This window comes from Ovis aries, chromosome 18 (assembly GCF_016772045.2).
Source record: "Ovis aries strain OAR_USU_Benz2616 breed Rambouillet chromosome 18, ARS-UI_Ramb_v3.0, whole genome shotgun sequence".
In the NCBI taxonomy this organism is placed as follows: domain Eukaryota; kingdom Metazoa; phylum Chordata; class Mammalia; order Artiodactyla; family Bovidae; genus Ovis; species Ovis aries.
Genome location: NC_056071.1, coordinates 55,585,995 through 55,607,546, shown reverse-complemented (window position 1 = coordinate 55,607,546; position 21,552 = coordinate 55,585,995). Strand labels below are relative to the sequence as shown.

The 21,552-nt window shown below is 47.6% G+C and overlaps 1 non-coding gene across 1 annotated transcript; it reads right to left on the bottom strand.

Moving 5' to 3' along the window:
• Window positions 1–10,921: 10,921 nt before the first annotated feature.
• LOC114109290 (U6 spliceosomal RNA) lies at window positions 10,922–11,028 on the bottom strand. Its single transcript, XR_003585963.2, has one exon. It is a non-coding gene; the product is annotated as a U6 spliceosomal RNA (small nuclear RNA).
• Between the last annotated feature and the right edge of the window lie 10,524 nt (window positions 11,029–21,552).

Sequence of the window (21,552 nt, the reverse complement as noted above, 5' to 3'; positions counted from 1 at the left end):
TATAGCACTTATCACCCTGTAGTTAATGTTTAGTGTTTATGTCCATCTATCTTGCTGGTTTATGACCTTCTTCAGGGCACAGACCCTGCTGGATTTATGCATCTAAATAGCTTGAGCACTTGGCAAAGTATTAGTTAGGGCTTGTGCGTGCTCAGTCGCATCTGACTCTTTGTGACCCCATACACTGTAGCACGCCAGGCTCCTTTGTCCACGGAATTTTCCAGGCAAGAATACTGGAGTGAGTTGCCATTTCCTACTCCAGTGAATCTTCCCAACCCAGAGATCGAGAACCTGCATCTCCTGCATTGGCAGGCGCATTCTTTACCACTGAGCCATCTGGGAAGCCCTAGTTAGGGCTTGTTTCATTGCAAAAGATAGAAACACACTGGATGCAATTTAAGTTAAAGGGGGGCTTTGTTTCAAGGCGCCCCAGGGTAGGTGGACAAACACTGCTTGGCCTAACAGGAATCAGGCTCTCTGGCTATTCCTCATCTCTTGCCTCAGTAACACCTCCTCTTTGAAGAAGTACCTTTCACTCCTTCCTGGTTCCTTGGCTGAGAACCTGGCTGCCAGCATCTCCAGAGTGGTGGTGTAACTTGTCCAGTCCTGAACCAAGAGCCTTACCACCCTGTCCCAACCTCACCCGTCTCCAGAAGTCAAGACTCTCATTGGTCCAGCCTTGGCGACATATTCACTTCTAGCCCAATCAACCGCAGCCAGAGGGGTGTGGTCCAATCTAGGAAGGAGATGGTTGGCATGGTAAGGCGCTTGGTAGCGGCAGGAAGGAACAAGGCACAGTTTCCTGAAAAAAAAAAAAAAAAGTAACAGTCGGGGGCCTCATCTCGGTATACACCCGATGCTCTATACATGCTTACCGATCCGCCTGGCTCTAAACGTAGCGGAACGCTGGGCTTCTAGCTCCTCAAGCCTGCGGAGCTCTTTTTGGATGCCGGGCTTCCGGATGGCTCTTTCTCACCGCCATCCCCGTGGCCTCGCTAACTCCAGCTCCTGCTCTTTATCTAGATTCGGGTTCGCCGCTTCTTCATTAGATGGTCTTTCCTGACCCCGCCCAGAGTATCCTGCTCTTTCTTTAGAACACTCAACACCTTGCAGTGACTTGTTTAATTCCTGCCCTCCCCCCAACCCCCAAGATTGTAAGTCCCAGTGTTCCCAGAGGTCCCAATAGCTCCTGGCCCAATGGACAGCCCCGCAACTTGGAAGTGGGGGCAGCAGGGGCGTTCATGCCCTGTTGTTAAGCAAACCTCTGACCCATGGGAGGTGGGAGAAGTGAATACATTCTTGCCCTTTTACCTTCCATGGGCCATCCTGAGATGAAATGTGTGTAGCTTTTGAGAGGATGGCCCTGGAAGATTAAGTACCCTCACGTTGACAGTGTTTCCTCCTTACCCACCTCTCCTGTGAAGGGACAAGGATTTCCACTCTCTGGAATGTCACTCCCTTTTGAACTAGTAGCCAAAGCCTTCCCCTCAGGCTCTGCTTTCTGGGGAACTCAGGCTACATGGCTAGCTCTAGCTGGCATACATGCGAAAATTAAGTGTAGTGGCCTTTGGTTAGCACAGTGCTTAAACAAAGTTTCAGAAATCCCACCGGCTCCATCCCTAGGCCCTGCTTTTCTCCATTTTAGTTGTCGTTTTTTTTTCCTTTTGGCCACGCAGCACGGATCTTAGTCCCCCTACAAAGGGATGGATCCTGTGCCCCCTGCAGCGGGAGCTCAGTGTCCTAACCACTGGACTGCCAGGGAACTCCTTAGTTTTCTGCTTATTCAAGATTTCTCTGAATGGAGGCAAGGTTGCCGCCTGCAGCTCCTGCTCATTCTCATGCATAAGAGTGCTTCTCTTACCTCCTGGCTTCAGGCTGAGACCAGAGTTGACCCTCATGGTCTGGGATGGGCCCAGGTAGGGTCACGAGTTTTCCTCTGACCCAATCACTATGGTGGGTAAGGACCAAGATCTTTCTCTGGGTATCCTCTCCTTTTAAGTTTCCGGAGCAGGGATAACGTGGCAGAAGGGGCAAGATAAGTTCCGTAAAATACCGTATGGGCTGTGGCAGTGGAGAAGGGAGCACCACAGATGCGGATGGCAAGGAGTCTATGACCCACTCCCTCTCCCTCATCCAGTACACACCCAGGGGAGAAGGAGAAGAGATCTGAGTGATCAGGTCCCCAAGCAGTCAGGACGGGAGGCCAGAGCTGGGGTAGACAGGCTCACTTCTACAGCGGGCTCTCCCCAGGGCAGCCTCTGCTGTTGGGGCCCTTGAATATAGCTCAGGCCCCTGCCCCCAACCATAAGGTCCAAGCTGGCACTGGTGGTCTGTATTCTCCAAAGCAGCATCAGGGCCTGTCTGCCCTAAAACTCTCAGATTGGAGGCTTCCCAGGGACCCAGACATGCCTCCAACAAGGGCTGAGTTCACGCAGGGTTGTGGACCCCAGGTAGAAGCAGTCTGGAGGCTCCTCATTTACTACAAGCTTTCAGCCAGGTAAACCCTCCCCTTCCCCTTGGGGAGACACCATCCTAGAGAAGTCTCCTTCTAGAGGTCAGCCAGGACTTTCCAGACACCAGGCCAGAGGCTCCTTCTGGGCTGTCTGCTCAGTCATGGGGTCATCACCCTCCATCATGAGAGCCTTCTGGGCCTCAGTGCTGCATCTCTAGACACTGTTATTCCCACTGTGAATACAGTAGACACTGGGGCCCTGTGGAGTTGGTTCTCAGCCCCTGGTGCCTGCTGAGAAGTGTCAACACTCAGAGCGCTTACCACCCCAGGAACCGTCTAAGAACTTCATGATTATGGATTCATTTCACCCTTATGGGAAGACCCTGAGAACAATGTATATTGACCGTGACTGGAAACCAATTTGAAGAAAGAGATCAGCAAAAGACATTTTGGTGACCTTTAGGCCAATATGAACTGAGGGTTAGATGATGTAAAGAATTATTGTTACTTTTGTGAGATATGATAATAATGTTGTGATTTCTGTAGGAGAAAAAAGTCATTTTTTAGCATAACAAATCACTTAGAGGTAAAATTTGATGACGTCTATGCTTTACTTTAAAAATTCAATTAGATGACAATTAAGTGAAACAAATATGGCAAAATATTAAAGACTGTTAAATCTGGGATAGTGATTCAGTTCAGTTCAGTTCAGTTCAGTCGCTCAGTCGTGTCCAACTCTTTGCAACCCCGTGAATCGCAGCATGCCAGGCCTCCCTGTCCATCACCAGCTCCTGGAGTTCACTCAGACTCGCGTCCATCGAATCAGTGATGCCATCCAGCCATCTCATCCTCTGTCGTCCCCTTCTCCTCCTGCCCCCAATCCCTCCCAGCATCAGAGTCTTTTCCAATGAGTCAACTCTTCGCATGAGGTGGCCAAAGTACTGGAGTTTCAGCTTTAGCATCATTCCTTCCAAAGAAATCCCAGGGCTGATCTCCTTCAGAATGGACTGGTTGGATCTCCTTGCAGTCCAAGGGACTCTCAAGAGTCTTCTCCAACACCACAGTTCAAAAGCATCAATTCTTTGGCGCTCAGCCTTCTTCACAGTCCAACTCTCACAACCATACATGACCACAGGAAAAACCATAGCCTATAGTGGTATATGGGTGTTTATTATACTTATCTCTACTTTTCTGCACATTTGAACATTTTATAATAAAAAAAACTTGGTGGTACTTCCCTAATGGCCCAGTGGTTAAGAATCTGCCTTCCAATGCAGGGGATGTGGGTTGGATCCCTGGTCAGGGAACTAAGATCCCACATGCCGAAGGCGGGGCACGTGAATCAGCAAACCACAGTGAAAGATCCTGTTTGCTGCAACTAAAACCTGACGTAGACAAATAAATAAGTATTAAAACATTTTTTAAAATAGGAGGTAATTAGTAATCTCATTTTACAGATGAGAAAGCTGAGGCATGGAGAGGTCAGGTAGAGAGTGGCTGAGCTGGAATTAAGCCCCGCCTCACACACCGTGTTTCTCAACACAATGATGCATGCTCATGTTTGATAAATATTTGTTACAACAGTGGTCTTTAGGGTTTGGGCTGTTCCACCTCAGATGTGTTCCTGGAATGCATGTTCTACCTTGGGTCCCAGGTCACACATCCAGAGCTTTCCAAGTGGCCTCTGGATTGACTAGGCTCCTACCAAACTCCTAGCCTCCTAACAGTTTTCCACAGGGCAGCCAGAGGGACTTTTCTGAACTGTAGCCTGCTAGGCTCCTTTGTCCATGGAATTTTCCAGGCGAGAATACTGGAGTGGGTAGCTATTCCCTTCTCCATAGGATCTTCCCGACCTAGGGATTGAACCTAGGTCTCCTGCATTGCAGGTAGATTACTGTCTGAGCCACCAGGGAAGTCCCCCAATTTTTTGTTTTTTATTATGAAATGTTCAAATGTACAGAAAAGTAGAGATAAGAGTACAATGAGCACCTATATATCCATACTTCTCTGGATATACAATATCTATGTATCCATACTTCCATGGATATACGTACTTCTCTGGATATAGAATAATGCACACAATTTAAAATTCAAATAATGACAAGAAAAAAATTTGCAGAAAATACAGTAAAAAATGATTCTCCCTGGGAATTCCTTCATAGTCCAGTGGTTAGGACTCGGCACTTTTACTACAGGGAATCCCCAATCCCTGGTCGGGGAATTAATATCCCACAAGCCACACGGCACGGCCAAAAAAAAAGGTGATTCTCCCTGCCATTCAGCCACTGGGTTCCTGCATGGAGGCCTGCACTCTACCTAGTATCCTCTCAGAGCCGGTCTAAGTGTACAATAGAAGCAAATAGGAATGGTGGAGGAAAGGCAAGACCTTCTGCTCCATCCCCTACCCTACCTTCCTCTAACCAGGGGAGCTCTGTTTTATCTTCTTTATAGCTTGGCCTGTTCTATAAGATTTTATTTGAAGAAGGGGTTCCTAGTGCTAAAATAAGGTTGGAAGTCACTGGCTAAACTGACACAGCAGCCCTTCCCCTGCCTGGTCCTCCTTTACAGCCAGTGGGCCCCCTTCCCATCAACTCACATTCAGCCGCACTGAGGGACTCTCCCCCATTCATGCCCTGCGCTTTCTTCTCTACCGCTTTGCACATGGCATTGCCGGAATGACTTTGTCTCTGCTTGGTGAGTTCATCCTTTAAGATCCAGCTCAAATATCACCTCCTGCATTAGTCGTCTGTCACCTCAGTCCATGCTCGACTCTGTGCAACCCCATGGACTGTAGCCCTCCAGGCTCCTCTGTTCATGAGATTCTCCAGGCAAGAGTAGTGGAGTGGGTTGCCATGCCCTCCTCCAGGGCACCTTCCTGACCCAGGGATGGAACATGCCCCTCTTATGCCTCCTGCATTGGCAGGTGGAGTCTTTACCAACTGAGCCATGGGGGAAGTCCGGTCATCTATCACATTGTAACGAATCACCCTAAAACTTTGTAGCTTAAAACAATAAGTGTTTATTATCTCCCCTCCACTTGTGAGGGTCAGATCTGAGAGTGGCTTAGCTGGGTGATTCTGGCTCAGGGTCTCCCATGAGGTGGTAGTCAAGCTGTTGACAGGGCTGTGGTCTCCGCTGAGGGCCTGACTGCCTGCCACACTTGACTGGCTGTCGGCAGACAGCCATGGGTCCTGGGTCCTTTCCTCAGGGCTGCTCACGACCTGCCAGCCGGCTTCCTCTCGAGCGAGCGATCCAAGAGAGCAAGACAGAGGGGACCCAGCATGGAAGCCACGATCTTCCATAACCCGTGCTCAGAAGTTTCCTATCATCACCTCCACTTTATGCTATCAGTCTCACAGACCAACCCCAATGCCGTGTGGGAGGGAGCTACAGGGGGGTGTGGATATCAGGAAGCGAGGCTCACTGGGGGCTTCTCGGAGGCCGCCGGCCTCAGCTCTCCCATGTGGTCCTCGGGCGATTGGCACTTTGAATAGGCTTCTGTGAAGCTTGTGTTGTGGATGGTGGCACTAGTGGTAAAGAACCCGCCTGCTAATCCAGAACATGTGAGGGACGCGGGTTTGATCCCTGGCTCTAGAAGATCCCCTGGAGGAGGCCATGGCAACCCGCTCCACTATTTTTTGCCTGGAGAATCCTGTGGACAGAGAAGCCTGGAGGGCTCCAGTCCATGGGGTCACAAAGAGTTGGACACGACTGAGGTGACTTACCACGCACACACCAGTCTCACTCCCAGATGGCAAACTCTTGGGGGACAGTTACTAAACCGTATTTATCTTCCCCTTCCTTTTTAGGCCCACATATTCTCTAACATAGAGTACACATTCAAAAAATGTCAACTTAATCCTGAAGGCATGCATAGATGAATAAATGAATGACTTAGTAACTCTCTGGATGGTTAATTCAAAAGACTAGAGGGGATGGCATGAACATGTGATTAATTTCCCCCATTTTCTGCCACAAGATACCTAAGATGTTGGTTGCTTAGAGCTTGCTTTCTTTTCCTCTGGTTACTTCTCCTTCCCCAACACCTTATGGTTACAGCATCAGAGGGCTTGCTCAACATCTTGCTGTAACAATGGTTCGCCTCTCATAACAGCTGATTGGATCAGGGCCAAGCACCTGACCCAAGATGGGCCAATGGGCTCCAAGGAACTTGAAATGGGACTAAGAGAGGCCAAGCTTCAGTCTGGCTGCTTCCTTGCCAAAAGGGTCCTGGAAATCTGGAAACTGTTGGCAGTAGCAGTTCTTTGATCCGTGGACTGGGGAGCAGAGAAAGCCAGTCTGCCCCAATAGGAGAGTGAGAAGGACGAGAGAGGGGAAGGGTAGCCGAGTTTGCAAAAGCCCACAGTTCCTGCTTCCTGTCCAATCTGAACCTGGCTGCAGCTCCAGCTTGATCCCCATGAGACACACGTATAGATTTTAAAAATTTGTATATACTTTTAAAGGTTACTTTCTATTTGCAGGTATTATAAGATATTGACTGTAGTCCCTGTGTTACAAATACATCCTTAAGCCTATCTTACACCCAATACTCTCCCATCCCTAGATTGCTCTCCTCCACTTGTATTCTTATAATAAATGGGGCTCAAGCAATGGTGTGCTAGAGCTGGTTCACACTGGCTCCTGAAAGCTAATTGTACATCTTTCTCCATGGGAGCACCTGGGGAGCTTGGCATAGACCATAGCCACAATAGTCACACCATGGCAATCAGAAGATGCTACAAATAGAATTCTGCAGTAATAAAAACTGGTTATTAAATATTAACAAGCACATCACTGGGTTTAAGATAATTCCAGGGGGCTTCTGTAAGGTATAGCCCAAACAGTCTTTCTGACTAAAGCCTCTGCTGGACAAGCTCCGACTCAGGCTCTGTGGCCCAGTGCATCTCCAGTGCGAAGCCTCTTCTGGTGTTTGTGGCAAGCTGGTTCTCCGTGTGTTCCCAGAGCCTAGGAGACACTTTGAGACTATCCAGAACTCTGAGGGCTACGTGACACAGGCCAGGCATGAGACAGACACCCCACCTAGGCAATAATCGCCTATTGCCCTTGGAGTGAAGTCCAGGCTCCCCAGCAAGGCCGACTGTTCCTCTAAGCCGTGGCCCTTGCCCTCCTCGCATTTCATTCCTGCCCACTCCATCCCCACCCCTTCACCGCGCCCTGGCCTCCTCAGCTTTCTCAACCTCTAGCATAGAGTCTCTTGGAAAAGGAAATGGCAATCCACTCCAGTGTTCCTGCCTGGAGAATCCCAGGGACAGGGGAGCCTGGTGGGCTGTCTTCTCTGGGGTCGCACAGAGTCGGACACGACTAAAGCGACTCAGCAGCAGCAGCAGCAGCAGTAGCAGCGTAGAGTCTCTATCCTATGAGCTGTCAGCCAGCTGGAGAATATGATAAAGATCACAGACCTTCGCTTTGAAGGAAGCATGCATACAGACACAAAGATTTGCCTATAATTTCAGGGCTTCATGGACCAAACAGCTTCTTTCCCTTTTAAAAAATTTTATGTGGTTGTTTATTTAATTTTGGCTGTGCTGGGTCTTCGTTGCTGCACAGATTTTTTTCTGCTTTTGGACAGTGGTGTTCAGGCTTCTCTTGTTGCAGAACACAGACTCTAAGGTGCAAAGCTTCAGTAGTTGCAGCCCTTAAACTCTAGAGCGCAGGCTCCGTAGTTGTGGCGCACGGGCTTACGTGCTCCGTGCAATGTGGGGTCATCCCAGATCCAAGGATCTAACCCATGTCTCCTGCACTGGCAGGCAGATTCTTTACCACTGAGCCCCGAGGAAAGCCCCTTTCCTCTGAAGCCTTTCCTCACTCCTACACCCCACGTGCTCCAACTTATCCCAAACATAGCTCTATGTTAGCACCTTCAGCGCTCTTAAACTAACATTTATGTTTTAAAAAAATATTTACTTCTTTGCCTGTGCTGTGTCTTATCTGTGGCACACAGGATCTTTATCTTTATTGCAGTATGAGAACTCTTACTTGTGGCTTGTGGGATCTAGTTCCCTGGGCAGGGATCGAACCCCAGCCCCCCTCATCAGAAGTACCGAGTCTTAACCACTGGGCCAACCACCAGGGAAGTCCCACTTATATTTAACTTGGAGTCTGGTGCTTCACTGGCTGCTCCTCGGGGAAGCATCTGTCCCCGTCTTATTTAGAGTACATGAGTGACCGGGGGATGCCTGAGGTGTGCCCTGACACCGAGTTCTAATCATGAGATCAGGGTGTCGCTACGGACACAGCCCCCTGCCTAAGCACAATCGTGTGTCCTTTGAGGCTGGTGTCAAAACTGCTAAAGGGAGAAGATGCCAACAAGAGTCAGGCCAAGGCACCCGTGGAGGGTGGAAACCAGGTGTCTCTGTGGCTGGTGTATTCCCAGCAACCAGGGCTCTGGGGGCATGCCTTGGGCAAAGGAAGGGCACCTCAAGTGTGGTCCCACGGGGAGAGCCTGAACTCTGGGCCTCAGAGATCCGCGTTCAGATTCTAGCTCTGTCGCTCATGGCTTTTGGCCATGAGCAGGTCACTTTGTCTCTCTGAGCCTGTTTTCTCACCTGTCAAACCCTATTTGACTGAGTCACTGCTGAGATAAAAAGAGATGGTCTGTAGGTTGTGCCTGGGACACAGGAGTTGGTCAATAAAAGTTAGTGTCCTCCTTTCCTGTGTTTCTGTCACGTTGGTCATATGTAGTAGAAATCAACTCTTAACTAAAGCCAAACGAGGAATTTATTTGTAATTGTGGCAGAGACTGCTTCAGTTCAGTTCAGTTCAGGTCAGTCGCTCAGTCGTGTCCGACTCTTTGCGACCCCATGAATCGCAGCACGCCAGGCCTCCCTGTCCATCACCAACTCCTGGAGTTCACTCAGACTCATGTCCATCGAGTCCGTGATGCCATCCAACCGTCTCATCCTCTATTGTCCCCTTCTCCTCCTGCCCCCGATCCCTCCCAGCATCAGAGTCTTTTCCAGTGAGTCAACTCTTCGCATGAGGTGGCCAAAGTACTGGAGCTTCAGCTTTAGCATCATTCCTTCCAAAGAAATCCCAGGGCTGATCTCCTTCAGAATGGACTGGTTGGATCTCCTTGCAGTCCAGGAGACTGCTTACTGTTCCCCAATTTCTATTACCCCTTTCTCACATGGTGAAGTAATTTTTAGCTAGGAACATAGTTGCTTGGCTGAATACTGCATTTTCTCCCCCAACCTCCCTTGCAGATTGGCGTGACAAGGTGACAGTACTCTCTAGAGAATGCGATGTGACCGGAAGTAATTTGTACAATTTCTAGGTCATGTCCTTAAAGGGAAGACACATGCTCACCTCTTTCCTCATTTCTTCTGTCCTTCAGGGATGTGCTGGCAGGAGGCGGAGCAGCCATACTGACCTACGAGGTAGCAGCTGAGTGTTGAGGATGCAGAGAAAAAAGACAGAAAGAGCCTGGGTTGCTAATGAGTTATTGGAGAGAGGCAACGCGCCAGCTCAGACTTTTAAGGGCAAGAGAATTAAACTGTTATTTGTTCAGCCATCGTCAATCTTTGGATTTTGTTATAGCAGCCAAACCTATACTCTATCTAATACTCAGTGCTTTAGACTGTATATCCCTAAAATTTGTATGTTAAATGCTAACTCCAATATGGTAGCATTTGAAGGGGGGTGGCCTTTGGGAGGTGATTGGGTCATGAGGACAGAGCTTTCATGAATGGGATTAGCGTCCTTATAAAACAGACCTCAGAGAGCTCCCTGGCCCCTTCCATCATGTGAGAACACAGTGAGAAGACAGAAAGTAGTTTCTTGCTAGAGACAGAATTGGCCAGAAACTTGATCTTGGACTTCCCAACCTCCAAAACTGTGAGACAGAAACGTCTGTTGTTTGCAGGACACTCACGCTATGGTAATTTTGTCTTAGCAGCCAAATGGACTAAGATACTCAGTAAACCATAAGGAACTCATGGTATCCAAAAAAGAGCCGGACAAATGTTTACCTGGTTTTGACTTTAACTATTGTCAGTTTGACGGTTGTCTTTGTGACAGTTGTCTTTGCGACTACTCAGTTGACTCTTGTGTTACTTTGATACACACACATCGTTTTGTTTGTTTTTAGTATATCCTAACATTTGGCACAAGATAGTCCAGGCTCTTCTTGTAATTTCCATGCCTTAGCCTTGGACTTCTTCATTTGAACAATGAGTTTCAGTGGTTTAGTGCAGAATGGTGATTAGAAACCATGACCTGGGTGTTCTGTACGCTTATTGATACCAAGCTGACACTGCTTCTTGGCTTTCTGGCAGACCAAACTAGGCAATATACAGGTATATGAGTGTGTGTAGGCATGTATAGGTTAATACACACATCTAATGCCAACTCTTCCATCTATACATCCTTTTAAAAACCATGAATTTATACCAGCATTTCTAAATCCAATTCAACACTCAGCATTTAGTCTTTCCTTCTTTTATTTTCTTTTTAAATATGGAGTGCTTCCTGAACTGCCATATCATCCTCGCATAGGGGCCATGCTAATTTTCTCTCTATTGTCGCAATTTCAGTGTGTGTGCTGCTGAAGTGAGCACGCCCTCTTTTCCAATAGGACATTACTCTCGTCTCTGGTGGTAAGCAGCTGGATCCCATTATCTTCACTCTGTTTCCGTGTTTGCTTGCTCCCCTGTTGGTACCAATTCCTTGACCACTAGAACTCCCCGGCCCTGCTATGTTCTCAGCTTGGCCGAGGGAAATGGGGATAGACCAGATGCACATCTAAAAATATTATCAATCCCTTTGCTTTCCTCCCCCCACCCCCCTCCCCATCAAATAGCCTCCTTGTAACAATTTGGGCTCCGTTTAGCTTGCTTATAGGTACTTATTTCCCAGGTGGCACTAGTGGTAAAGAACCTACCTAACTAACGCAGGAGACATAAGATACTCGGATTCGATCCCTGGAGGAAGACCCCCTGGAGGAGGAAATGGCAACCCACTCCAGCATTCTTGCCTGGGGAATCCCATGGACAGGGGAGTCTGGCAAGCTATAGTCCATGGGGTCACAAAGAGTCTGACACAGCTGAAATAGTTTAGCTCACACACACACACACACACACACACACACACGCACACACATAGGTACAGAAGAAAGTAATCTCTAGGCCACAGGGAAGCTGAGATTGGATTTGCCTTCTGCATGAAGAAAGAAGGTGCTCATCAAAAGGATTGGACTGCAGGACGCCTTTGAAGGAGGACACTGGAAGCACAAAGCCTGGAAGCTTCTCTAGCCTGAGTCCTACTGGGCAGACGGGCGCTCAGGTAGCTGCTCTTCTAGAGCATCCAGCTATCCTCGAGTACCATCACCACCACGCAAACAGCATCCCTGCCAGTATCACGCTGGCAGCTTTGTGTGTGTTATTTCTTTTCAGTCCTCACAGTAATATTAGGGGGAGGCACCATAATGGTCCGTATTTTACAGATGAGGATAAGTCTTGGAAAAGCGAGGGAACCTGCCCAAGGTCACGTGACAAGCATCAGGGTCATTACTTGAGCCCTTGAAGTCCAGCTCCGCCAGCGCCACTGTCCTGCCCTGAGCCCTTGACCTCGCGCTTCAGTCTTCTCTTGACCTCCGCCTGTCGTTCTGACGCTGCCCATGCTCTGGCTAGTTCTAGCTTTGTCCAGGAAATTGAGTCCTGGGTGCACAAAAGCTGTCAGTGCCAAGCTTTTAAAAAAATACCACTGTGTGATATTTAACAAGTGCTTCCCCAAATATGTAACATACATGTGTGTGTGCTAAGCTGCTTTCATTGTGTCTCTTTGTGACCCCATGGACTGTAGCCTGCCAGGCCCCTCTGTCCATGGGGCTCTCCAGGCAAGAATACAGGAGTGGGTTGCCATGCCCACCTCCAAGGATCTTCCTGCATCAGTAGGTGGTTCTTTACCACTAGCACCACCTGGGAAGCCCGATGTAACCTGCCTGTGTAAGTCATAAAACAGTAATAAAAGAATCCCCATGCCCCAAACCTACTGCCAACTTAAACATACACTAACAAATGCTTTTTAATTAGGCTTAATCTTTTATATTTTTAGAGAGCCTTTGTGTTTTCAAAATGCAAAAGCTTTTTCAATTTAATCTCCTCACTGCAAAGCTGCATATCCCCTGTGGATTAGCCGGCTCCCTCCCTCTGTCATCTTTTCTCTGAGGGGTGAGTCCTTGGCTGCTGTGTGTTTTTCAATCACATTTCAGACAACAAGTCCTATAGGTCTTGTCCAACTTTACTTTCGGATACATCACAAATCTGGCCACCTCTAGCCTCCTTCCCTAATCCAAGCCACCGGCAAGGCTGAATCCTGGCAGTAGCCTCTTAGCTACTGTCTGTCAGGTAACCACAGTGAGCTTTAAAAAGAAAAAAGGAATCAGATTATGTCTCTTTCCTGCTTGGTCCCTGCCCCTGGGACATGTTTGCCTGCCGACTCAATCCTGAGTCCTTGCACTGACGTAGAGATAGGGTCAGAGCCACGGTCTTTGCCAAGGCTCACAAGGCTTACTTCCATGGGTTCCCCTTCACCCCCCGCCCCCAACTCTGATATCTGCACACATGACCCCCTGTTCCTTCTGTCTGGAATGCTTTTCCCCAGGTATGAGCATGGCTCCTTCCTTCCTCCTATAGGGCCGCTGCTCACTGGCATCTTTGCTTCCTTTGATCACTTTTTATTTTTGGCCGAACGGCATGGGGGATCTTAGTTCCCCGACCAGGGATTGAACCTGCACCCCCTGCACTGGAAGGGCAGAGTCTTAACCACTGGACCGCCAAGAAGCACCGCCTTTTATCACATTTTATAAGCATAAGATAAATTCACAGAAAATAAAACCTACCTAAGCACATACTTAAAAAAAAAATTAATAGGATGTACTATAACATAAAGGGGAAATTAAAGAAAATGAATGTTTAATCATTTAATATGTATTTTAACAAGTAGATCTTCTGGCAGCTCTCTGCACTTATACCTAGAGTTCTTATAAACGTGACAACCACAAAGATGCAATGTGTTGACTCAAATCCCACAGAGATGTGATTTCTTAAAACAGTGAACAATTCTTGGTGGAGTCCCAAGCAAGGCCAAAATGTAACCTTCTCTCTGTGTATTAGATACATAGTTCTTGAATTCCTGAAGATGCAGTGAGTGATAAATCTGTGTACAAAATACTTTCTGCTTATTTATAAAACCATTTTAGGTTCTAGGCTCATATAATTATAAGCAGAGTTTTCGGCTACATAGATGTCTCCTGGGACATTCCAGGGTTGCACAAAGGAAGCTGGTTTTCAATCTCTCATTCTTACATTTGTCTTGTGCACTGCAGGATGTCTGGCATGCCTTCTTGTTCTTCAGTTGCTAAGTCGTGTCTGACTCTGTGAACCCACTGACTGCAGCACTCCAGGCTTCCCTGTCTGTCACCAACTCCCAGAGTTTGCTCAGATTCACATCCATTGAGTCAGCGATGCCATCCAACCATCTCATCCTCTGTCCACCCCCGGCTCCTGTCCTCAATCTTTCCCTGCATCATGGTCTTTTCCAAGGAGTCCGTTCTTCACATCAGGTGGCCAAAGTATTGGAGCTTCAGCTTCAGCATCAGTCCTTCCAATGAATATTCAGGGTTGATTTCCTTTAGAACTCAGTGGTTTGATCTCCTTGCTATTGAAGGGATTCTCAAGCGTCTTCTCCAACATCACAGCTTGAAAGTATCAATTCTTTGGCACTCAGCCTTCTTTATGGTCCAACTCTCACATCCGTACATGACCACTGGAAAAACCATAGCTTTTACTATATAGAACTTTGTGGGCAAACTGATGTCTCTGCTTTCTAATACACTGTCTAGGTTTGTCATGCCTTTCCTTCCAAGGATCAAGTGTCTTAATTTTATGGCTGCAGTCACCGTCACCATGATTTTGGAGTCTAAGCAAAGAAAATATGTCGTTGCTTCCACTTTTCCTCCATTTGCCATGAAGTGATGGGACTGGATGTTATGACCTTAGTTTTTTTAATATTAATTTTATGTATTTATTTCTATTTTTGGATGTTCTGGGTCTTTGTTGCCAGGAGGGCTTCTCTCTAGTTGTGGCGAGTGGGGCGGCTACTTTCTAGCTGCGGTGCCTGGGCTTCTCACTGTGGCGGCTTCTCCTGTTGCAGAGCATGGGCTCTGTAGAGTGTGCGGCTGCAGTAGCTGCGGATTTCAGCTCTAGAGCACAGGCTCAGTAGTTGTGGTTCACGGGCTTTGTTGCTCTGAGACCTGTGGGATCTTCCTGGGTCAGGGATTGAACCTGTGTCTCCTGCATTGGCTGGTGAATTCTTTACTGCTGAGCCACCAGGGAAGCCCGATCTGATTTTTTTTTTTTTTAATGTTGAGTTTCAAGCCAACTTTTTCCACTCTCCTCGTTCACCCTCATCAAGAGGCTCTTCAGTTCCTCTTCACTTTCTGCCATTAGAGTGGTATCATCTGCATATCTGAGGTTGTTGATATTTCTCCCGGCAATCTTGATTCCAGCTTGTGCTTCATCCAGCTGGCATTTCACATGATGTACTCTGCATGTAAGTTAAGTAAGCAGGGTGACAATAGACAGCCTTGACATACTCCCTTCCCAATCTGAACCAGTCCATTATTCCATGTCCGGTTCTAACTGTTGCTTCTTGACCTGCATGCAGGTTTCTCAGGAGACAGGTAAGGTGGTCTGGTAGTCCCATCTCTTTAAGGATTTTCCAGTTTGTTATGATCCACACAGTCAAATGTTTTAGTGTAGTCAATGAGGCAGAAGTACACGTTTTTCTGGAACTCCCTGGCTCTCTGCGTGATCCAGTGAATTTTGGTGCGCCTGCACTGGCCAGCTAAACACCTGGTGTGCAAGCTGCCCGCTCCCCCGTTACTGTGACTGGCAGAAAAAGCCAGGGAAATTGTCAAAATGTCCACTAGGTGGCGCTATAATCCAGGGTGAGACCCATAGGTGGGCCCCCGCCCCCCGCCCCACCATTTTGATCTTTCCTCTCCTCAAGCACCACCCCCTTATCTTGAACTGTGGTCTCTGTTTTTGGTCTGTGTCTGAGGCTAGGGTAGGAGCTGCGGGAGGGCAGGGCTTGTGTTTTTCGACGCTGCATCCCCAATGCCCAGAGCAGCGGCTGGCACGTGGAGGGCACTCAGGGAGGGAGTGGGTACATGAGCGCTGCCCCAGACCACTCTAATTTCCATCTCTGGAATTCGACATTAAAGTGGGTGCACAATCGGCTCCGGAGAGAGGCTGGGCAAGCTGTCACACATCCACCAAGCGCAAGGCCTGGGTTTTGAAAAGCAGGCGCTCTCTGTCCACACGCAGAACTGCCAGGCTGTGCTGGTCACTCACTGAGCTGTGTCCGACTCTTTGCGACCTCATGGACTGCAGCGCCAGGCTCCCCTGTCCTTCACCATCTCCCGGAGCTTGCTCAGCTTCACGTCCATTGAATCAGTGATGTTATCTAACCATCTCATCTTCTGCTGCCCGCTTCTCCTCTTGCCCTCCTCCGGCTGTGTACCCCTCCTGATACACTCTGGGCAGGGCTGCGTGTGTGACAGCAGAAAGGAGTCTCGCTTAGGAGCCAGAGATCCAGGTTCAAGCTGTTGTTTGGCCACCCACTTGCTGTGTGACATTGAGCAGGCCACTTGGCCTCAGCCCCTTTATCTATCAAAGGAAGTGGTGGAACCAGTCAAAAAAGCTAATTTGATGCCAGGCCAGGTAAACAGACATATTATTGTCTGCCTCAAGGCAAGAGATTTCGACTCTGCCTTGAGGCAGCCAGGAGGACCCAGGTGGGCCCGGGAGAGCCTGGAGCAAATTCTAAGAACATCCAGCCAGGGTGTGATGACCATCCGCTCCTCTCCGAAGGGCAGTCAGAGCCCAGAGTCCTGTTGGGTGTCCCAGGGGTGCCTGGTACTCCTCACCAAGGGTCGGGAACTGGAGGGGAGGCTGATGTCCACACTGCAGTACTCAGGAGAGAGGGACTCCTCATAGTGACCTCTGTCTTAGGTTAAAGATGAAAACTTCTACAGAGGGAGTCAGAGGGAGTCTGAGGCTGGGTACTAAAGACAGAAGGGCTTTCTGGAAGTTGGGGTGTGGATGTAACATGAAAGACTCTTTGTGATCCCATGGACTATATAGGATTCATGGACTATACAGAATTCTCCAGGCCAGAATACTGGAGTGGGTAGCCTTTCCCTTCTCCAGGGGATCTTCCCAACCCAGGAATCGAACCAGGGTCTCCTGCATTGCAGGCAGATTCTTTACCAACTGAACTCTCAGGGAAGCCCAGATGGAACTTGGGCACTGTGAATGAGCAGAAGTCAGCAGGAAAGGGGTCCAGAGAGCTTCTGGCAGATTTTTAGAGTATTTTCATACCAACATGTTGGAGAGACGGTCCCTGACTTGTCTTTAAGCTTGGACACCCCCCTCCCGTGGCCCCTGACTGTCTGCTCTTAAGGCAAAACTGCTCCTGTCTCTTCTTTTCTCTTGCCACCGGGCCTTGAAAATCCACGAGAGGCTTTCCTCAAGGACAACGTGGAAGAAGCTGCTCTGATCTAGCCCATCAGCCCTTCTGGGGCCAGGCCTGCCTGGATATTTCTGGCTCTCCCAAAAGAAAACAAGCTCTTGCCCAATAATATAAGCAGGCAAAAATCTTTACCCAACAAAACAAACAAACCCAGTTCCTCTAGGCCATGCCCAGCCTTCCTAATATGGCATCTGGGATAGGACCCTTGGCATCTGATCAACATGGATAGTCCCACTCCCAGGAGAAAAAAAAAGGAACTATCCCCAGGTGCCAGATAAAAAGCCACATTCACACTGGGTTGGCTTCCAGGGTTGGATGGGCTCTTCACGGGTAGGGTTCAACATACCTGGATGAGATACAGGGGGCTGAGTTAAATTTGAATCTCAGCTACAGACACTTTTTTAGAAGTATGGACTGCCCTGGTGGTACAGATGATGAGGATTCACCTGCCAGCGCAGGGGACACAGGTTTGATCCGTGGTCTGGGAAGATCCCACATGCTGCAGAGCTGTTTAGCCCGTGTACCACGCCTACTGAGCCCAGCTCGGCAGCTACTAAAGCCTGCAAGCCTAGAGCCTGTGTTCCGCAACAAGAGAAGCCATCACAATGAGAAGCCGTCACGCCACCATGAAGAGTAGCCCCTGTCCGCCCCACCCAGAGAAAGCCCACACGCAGCAATGAAGACCCAGAGCCACCGAGAGTAAAATAATAATAATAAATAAAGTATAAGTACATCTCACAGGCCATTTGGGACATACTTATACCAAACACTTATCCATTGTTTGTCAGAGATTCAAATTTAATTGGCTTCCAGCATTTTTATTTGCTGGATCCGGCAACATTTTGGGGCTGCATGTAAATACAGTGAAGAAGAAAACTGGGGTCTGACTGGTGTCTTAAAAAACAAACAAAACACCAAAAACATTTTGTATTGGGTTATAGCCAATTAACAATGTCGCAATCGTTTCAGGTAAACAGCAACGGGACTCAGCCACACATAACACACGCTCAGCCGTGTCTGACTCTTTGCTACCCCATGGGCTATACAGTCCATGGAATTCTCCAGGCCAGAACACTGGAGCCTTTCCCTTCTTCAGGGGATCTTCCCAACCCAGGGATCAAATCCAGGTCTCCCACATTGCAGGCAGATTCTTTACCAGCTGAGCCACAAGGGAAGCCCATACATGTATCCATTCTCCCTCAAACTCTCTCCCATCCAGGCTGGCACACAACATTGAGCAGAGTTCATACAATAGGTTTTTGTTGGTTATCCATTTAAAATGTAACAGTGTGTCCATGATCTTCCCAAAGTCCTTAACTATCTCTTCCTGCCAGCAACCATGAGTTTGTAAGTCTGAGTCTCTTTCTGTTCTGTAAATAAGTTCATTTGTAATGGAAGAAGCCCCTGTCAAAGAAGGACTTCCTGCAGGTAACTGAGAGTTAGTACCTGATGTCATTTACATATGAAAACTCAGCCTCTTTGCACTAAAAATAGCTTTCACCATTTTAAAACCTACCCTGGAAGTTTGAAGTCAGTGTCAGCCTTTGGGAAATATGTTTGACTTTTATTACAGAAGGAGTTTGAACCCGTCATTGCCCTCTGAGGAGTCATTTCCAAGGACGAAATCATAAGTAAGCTGTAGGGACCCAGCACTATCTATAATAATTGTAACATGTTCATAGCAGTGCTGTACATAAGAGAATTGCCAAATCCTCCCAGAAAGATTGAAAACCAGAGAATAACTCAGGTCCAATACCCGGGGACCAGTTATGTGAGTTTCTTTGCGCCTAATTCTAGACAATTAGGCAGTCCTCAAAACCAATGCTTATTAAAGCTGTTACAACACAGAGGGTGCTTAAAATTTGATGGTGAGAGGGGCCAAAACAGAACACGAAGTTAAAATAAAATCTTGTTACTTGTCGAGAGAAAAGACACTGGAAGGAAATAATGCTAATTTATTAGGATTGTTTTATAGGATTTATAGGATTGCTAATTTGTTAGTGATTGTCAGGTAATTTTTTCTTCCATAGTTTCTTTTTCCTAAATGCCCTTTAAAGAGTGTATTCATTTTATCTCATTAAAAAAGACCCTGATGCTGGGGAAGGCAGGAGGAGAAGGGGATGACAGAGGATGAGATGGTTGAATGGCATCACCGACTCAGTGGACCTAAATTTGAGCAAGCTCCGGGAGATGGTGAAGGACAGGGAAGCCTGGCGTGCTGTAGTCCACGGGGTCACAAAGAGTTGGACAAGACTGAGCGGCTGAACAGCAACAACAGTTCATTTTATCATTAAAACAAAACAAAACTGAAAAGTCTTCCAGGATCCTCCCTGTCTTCCCAGATAGACAGGAAGAATCCAGAATCTACCCAAGGTCATCTCACAAAGGTCTGTGCTGTGATTCTCTTGTCTTTCCTCCCTACCTTCCAGTGAATCAGGAGTACTTAAGAAATGCCTCTCGGGCACAGCCTTGCAAACAGAGTAGTTGGAATATTGAGCTGAGAACACCTAAAGCCTGCCCTTGAGGGGCTTAACAGCCACACTGTTATGCAGCATCTGCTAATTAACCCCTAGAGTCGCCTCCTCCAGAATGCCTGCCAGGATACCCTCTTCCTATACTCTCTCAGGGCTTTACGTCCTCACCTGATTGCCCAGGTGAAGATCATGAGCTTCTTAAGGTCAAAGGCTGTGTCTCTTTCTGCTGACTCCCTGCTGCTGCTGCTGCTGCTGCTGCTAAGTCGCTTCAGTCGTGTCCCACTCTGTGTGACCCCATAGACGGCAGCCCACCAGGCTCCCCTGTAATTGGCCTCAAGATAGGTGTGAGTAGGGCTTCCCAGGTGGCGCTAGTGGTAAAGAACCTGCCTCAGATGTGAGTTCAATCCCTGGGCCAGGAAGATCCCCTGGAGGAGGGCATGGCAATCCACTCCAGTATTTTTGCCTGGAGAATCCCTTGGACAGAGGAGTCTGGTTGGTTACGGTCCACAGAGTCGCAAAGAGCTGGACACAACTGAAGCAACTTAGCAGCAGCATATGTGTGCTAAATGAATGTTTCCTGTATCCTACAAATGCACGGAGATGACTTGGAGCGTGCTTCACCCTTTTTGGTTTGTCATTTTTATTTTCTTAGCTGCTTGCCTCTTCCAGGCCTGGTCTAGCCTCCAGTTGCTACCTATCCAAATATGAGAAAGGTTAAGACTTCCTTTTGTTGTAAATGTTTTTATGGCCTCACACATCTGAACACTCAGTGCCTTTTCATTCATTTGCTTGAATGGATCCACCAGAAATCTCAGACAATTAGTTTATTGTTATATGACTCTATAAAAACAACTTTATACATGCTCAAATTTAGCGATTTTGGGGATAAAAACAGTGCTTGTTTAAGTATAAAAAAGAAAAGTGGAGAATTTATAAACTGTGTAACTGTTTAGAGCAGGGGTCAGCAAACCTTTTCTGGAAAAGGCCAGATGTAAACATTTTTGGCTTTGCTGGCCATGCGGTCTCTGTCACAATCACTCAACTCCATTGTTGCAAGAAGGCAGGCACGGACAAGACAGAGAAGAGTGGGTGTGCCGAGAAACCTTGGTGTGTGCGCGCTGAGATCTGAATTCTGTGTCATTTTCACATGTCATGAGTTCTTCTTTGGATTTCTCCCTCCCCTGCCCCCTACCAAACATTTAAAAATGAAAGAACCATTCTCAGCTCATGGGCTGTACAAAGACCAGTGGCGGGTTTACTGCATGGGCCTTGAGTTCAGCTCCAGCCTCATCAGTCACTTACGCTTATCTTTTTTTTTTTTTTCCTCTCCTTAAGTTATTTGTTTTTAATTGAAGGATAATTACAATATTGTATTGGTTTCTGCCATACATCAACATGGATCAGTCATAGGTATACATATGTTTCTTCCCTCTCACCTTCCACCCTGACCTTTAAAAAAAAATATTTTATTTGGTTGCATCTGGTCTTCACTGTGGCATGCAAACTCTTAGTTGAGGCATGTGGGATGTAGTTCCCTGATCAGGGATTGAACCTGGGCCCCCTGTACTGGGAGCTCAGAGTCTTAACCAGTGGACCACCAGGGAAGTCCCTACACTGACCTCAGGGCAATTTCTTAAACTTTCCACTGCTCACCTTCCTTGGGTGTAAAATGGGAGAAAATAAATGTGAACCTAGCCTAGGGCTGTGATGAGGATGGACTGTGATTCCGCCTGCGCACTGTAGGAGCCTATAAGCACATGCTTGGTAGCTATTGTTCTTTTAAACTGTGAAGAATACCTGATTTAAACTGTTAACTGTACCTGATTATAAAGAATGATGATAATATTGTGATTCATGTCTGTCCTGTATTTTGATATAGTGCTAAGTCCCCACATGCATCCAAATATTTGGAAGAAGACCCTTTCTCTGTCTCTCTCTCTTTCTCTCCCTGCCTCTCAGGAAGACTCTTATTTCTAGCGTTTCTTTATGTTGGTCTTAGAGGCAGATGATTTTAAAAGTATATTCTTCATTTCAGGACTTCCCTGGTGGTCCAGTGGTTAAGAATCCGCCTTG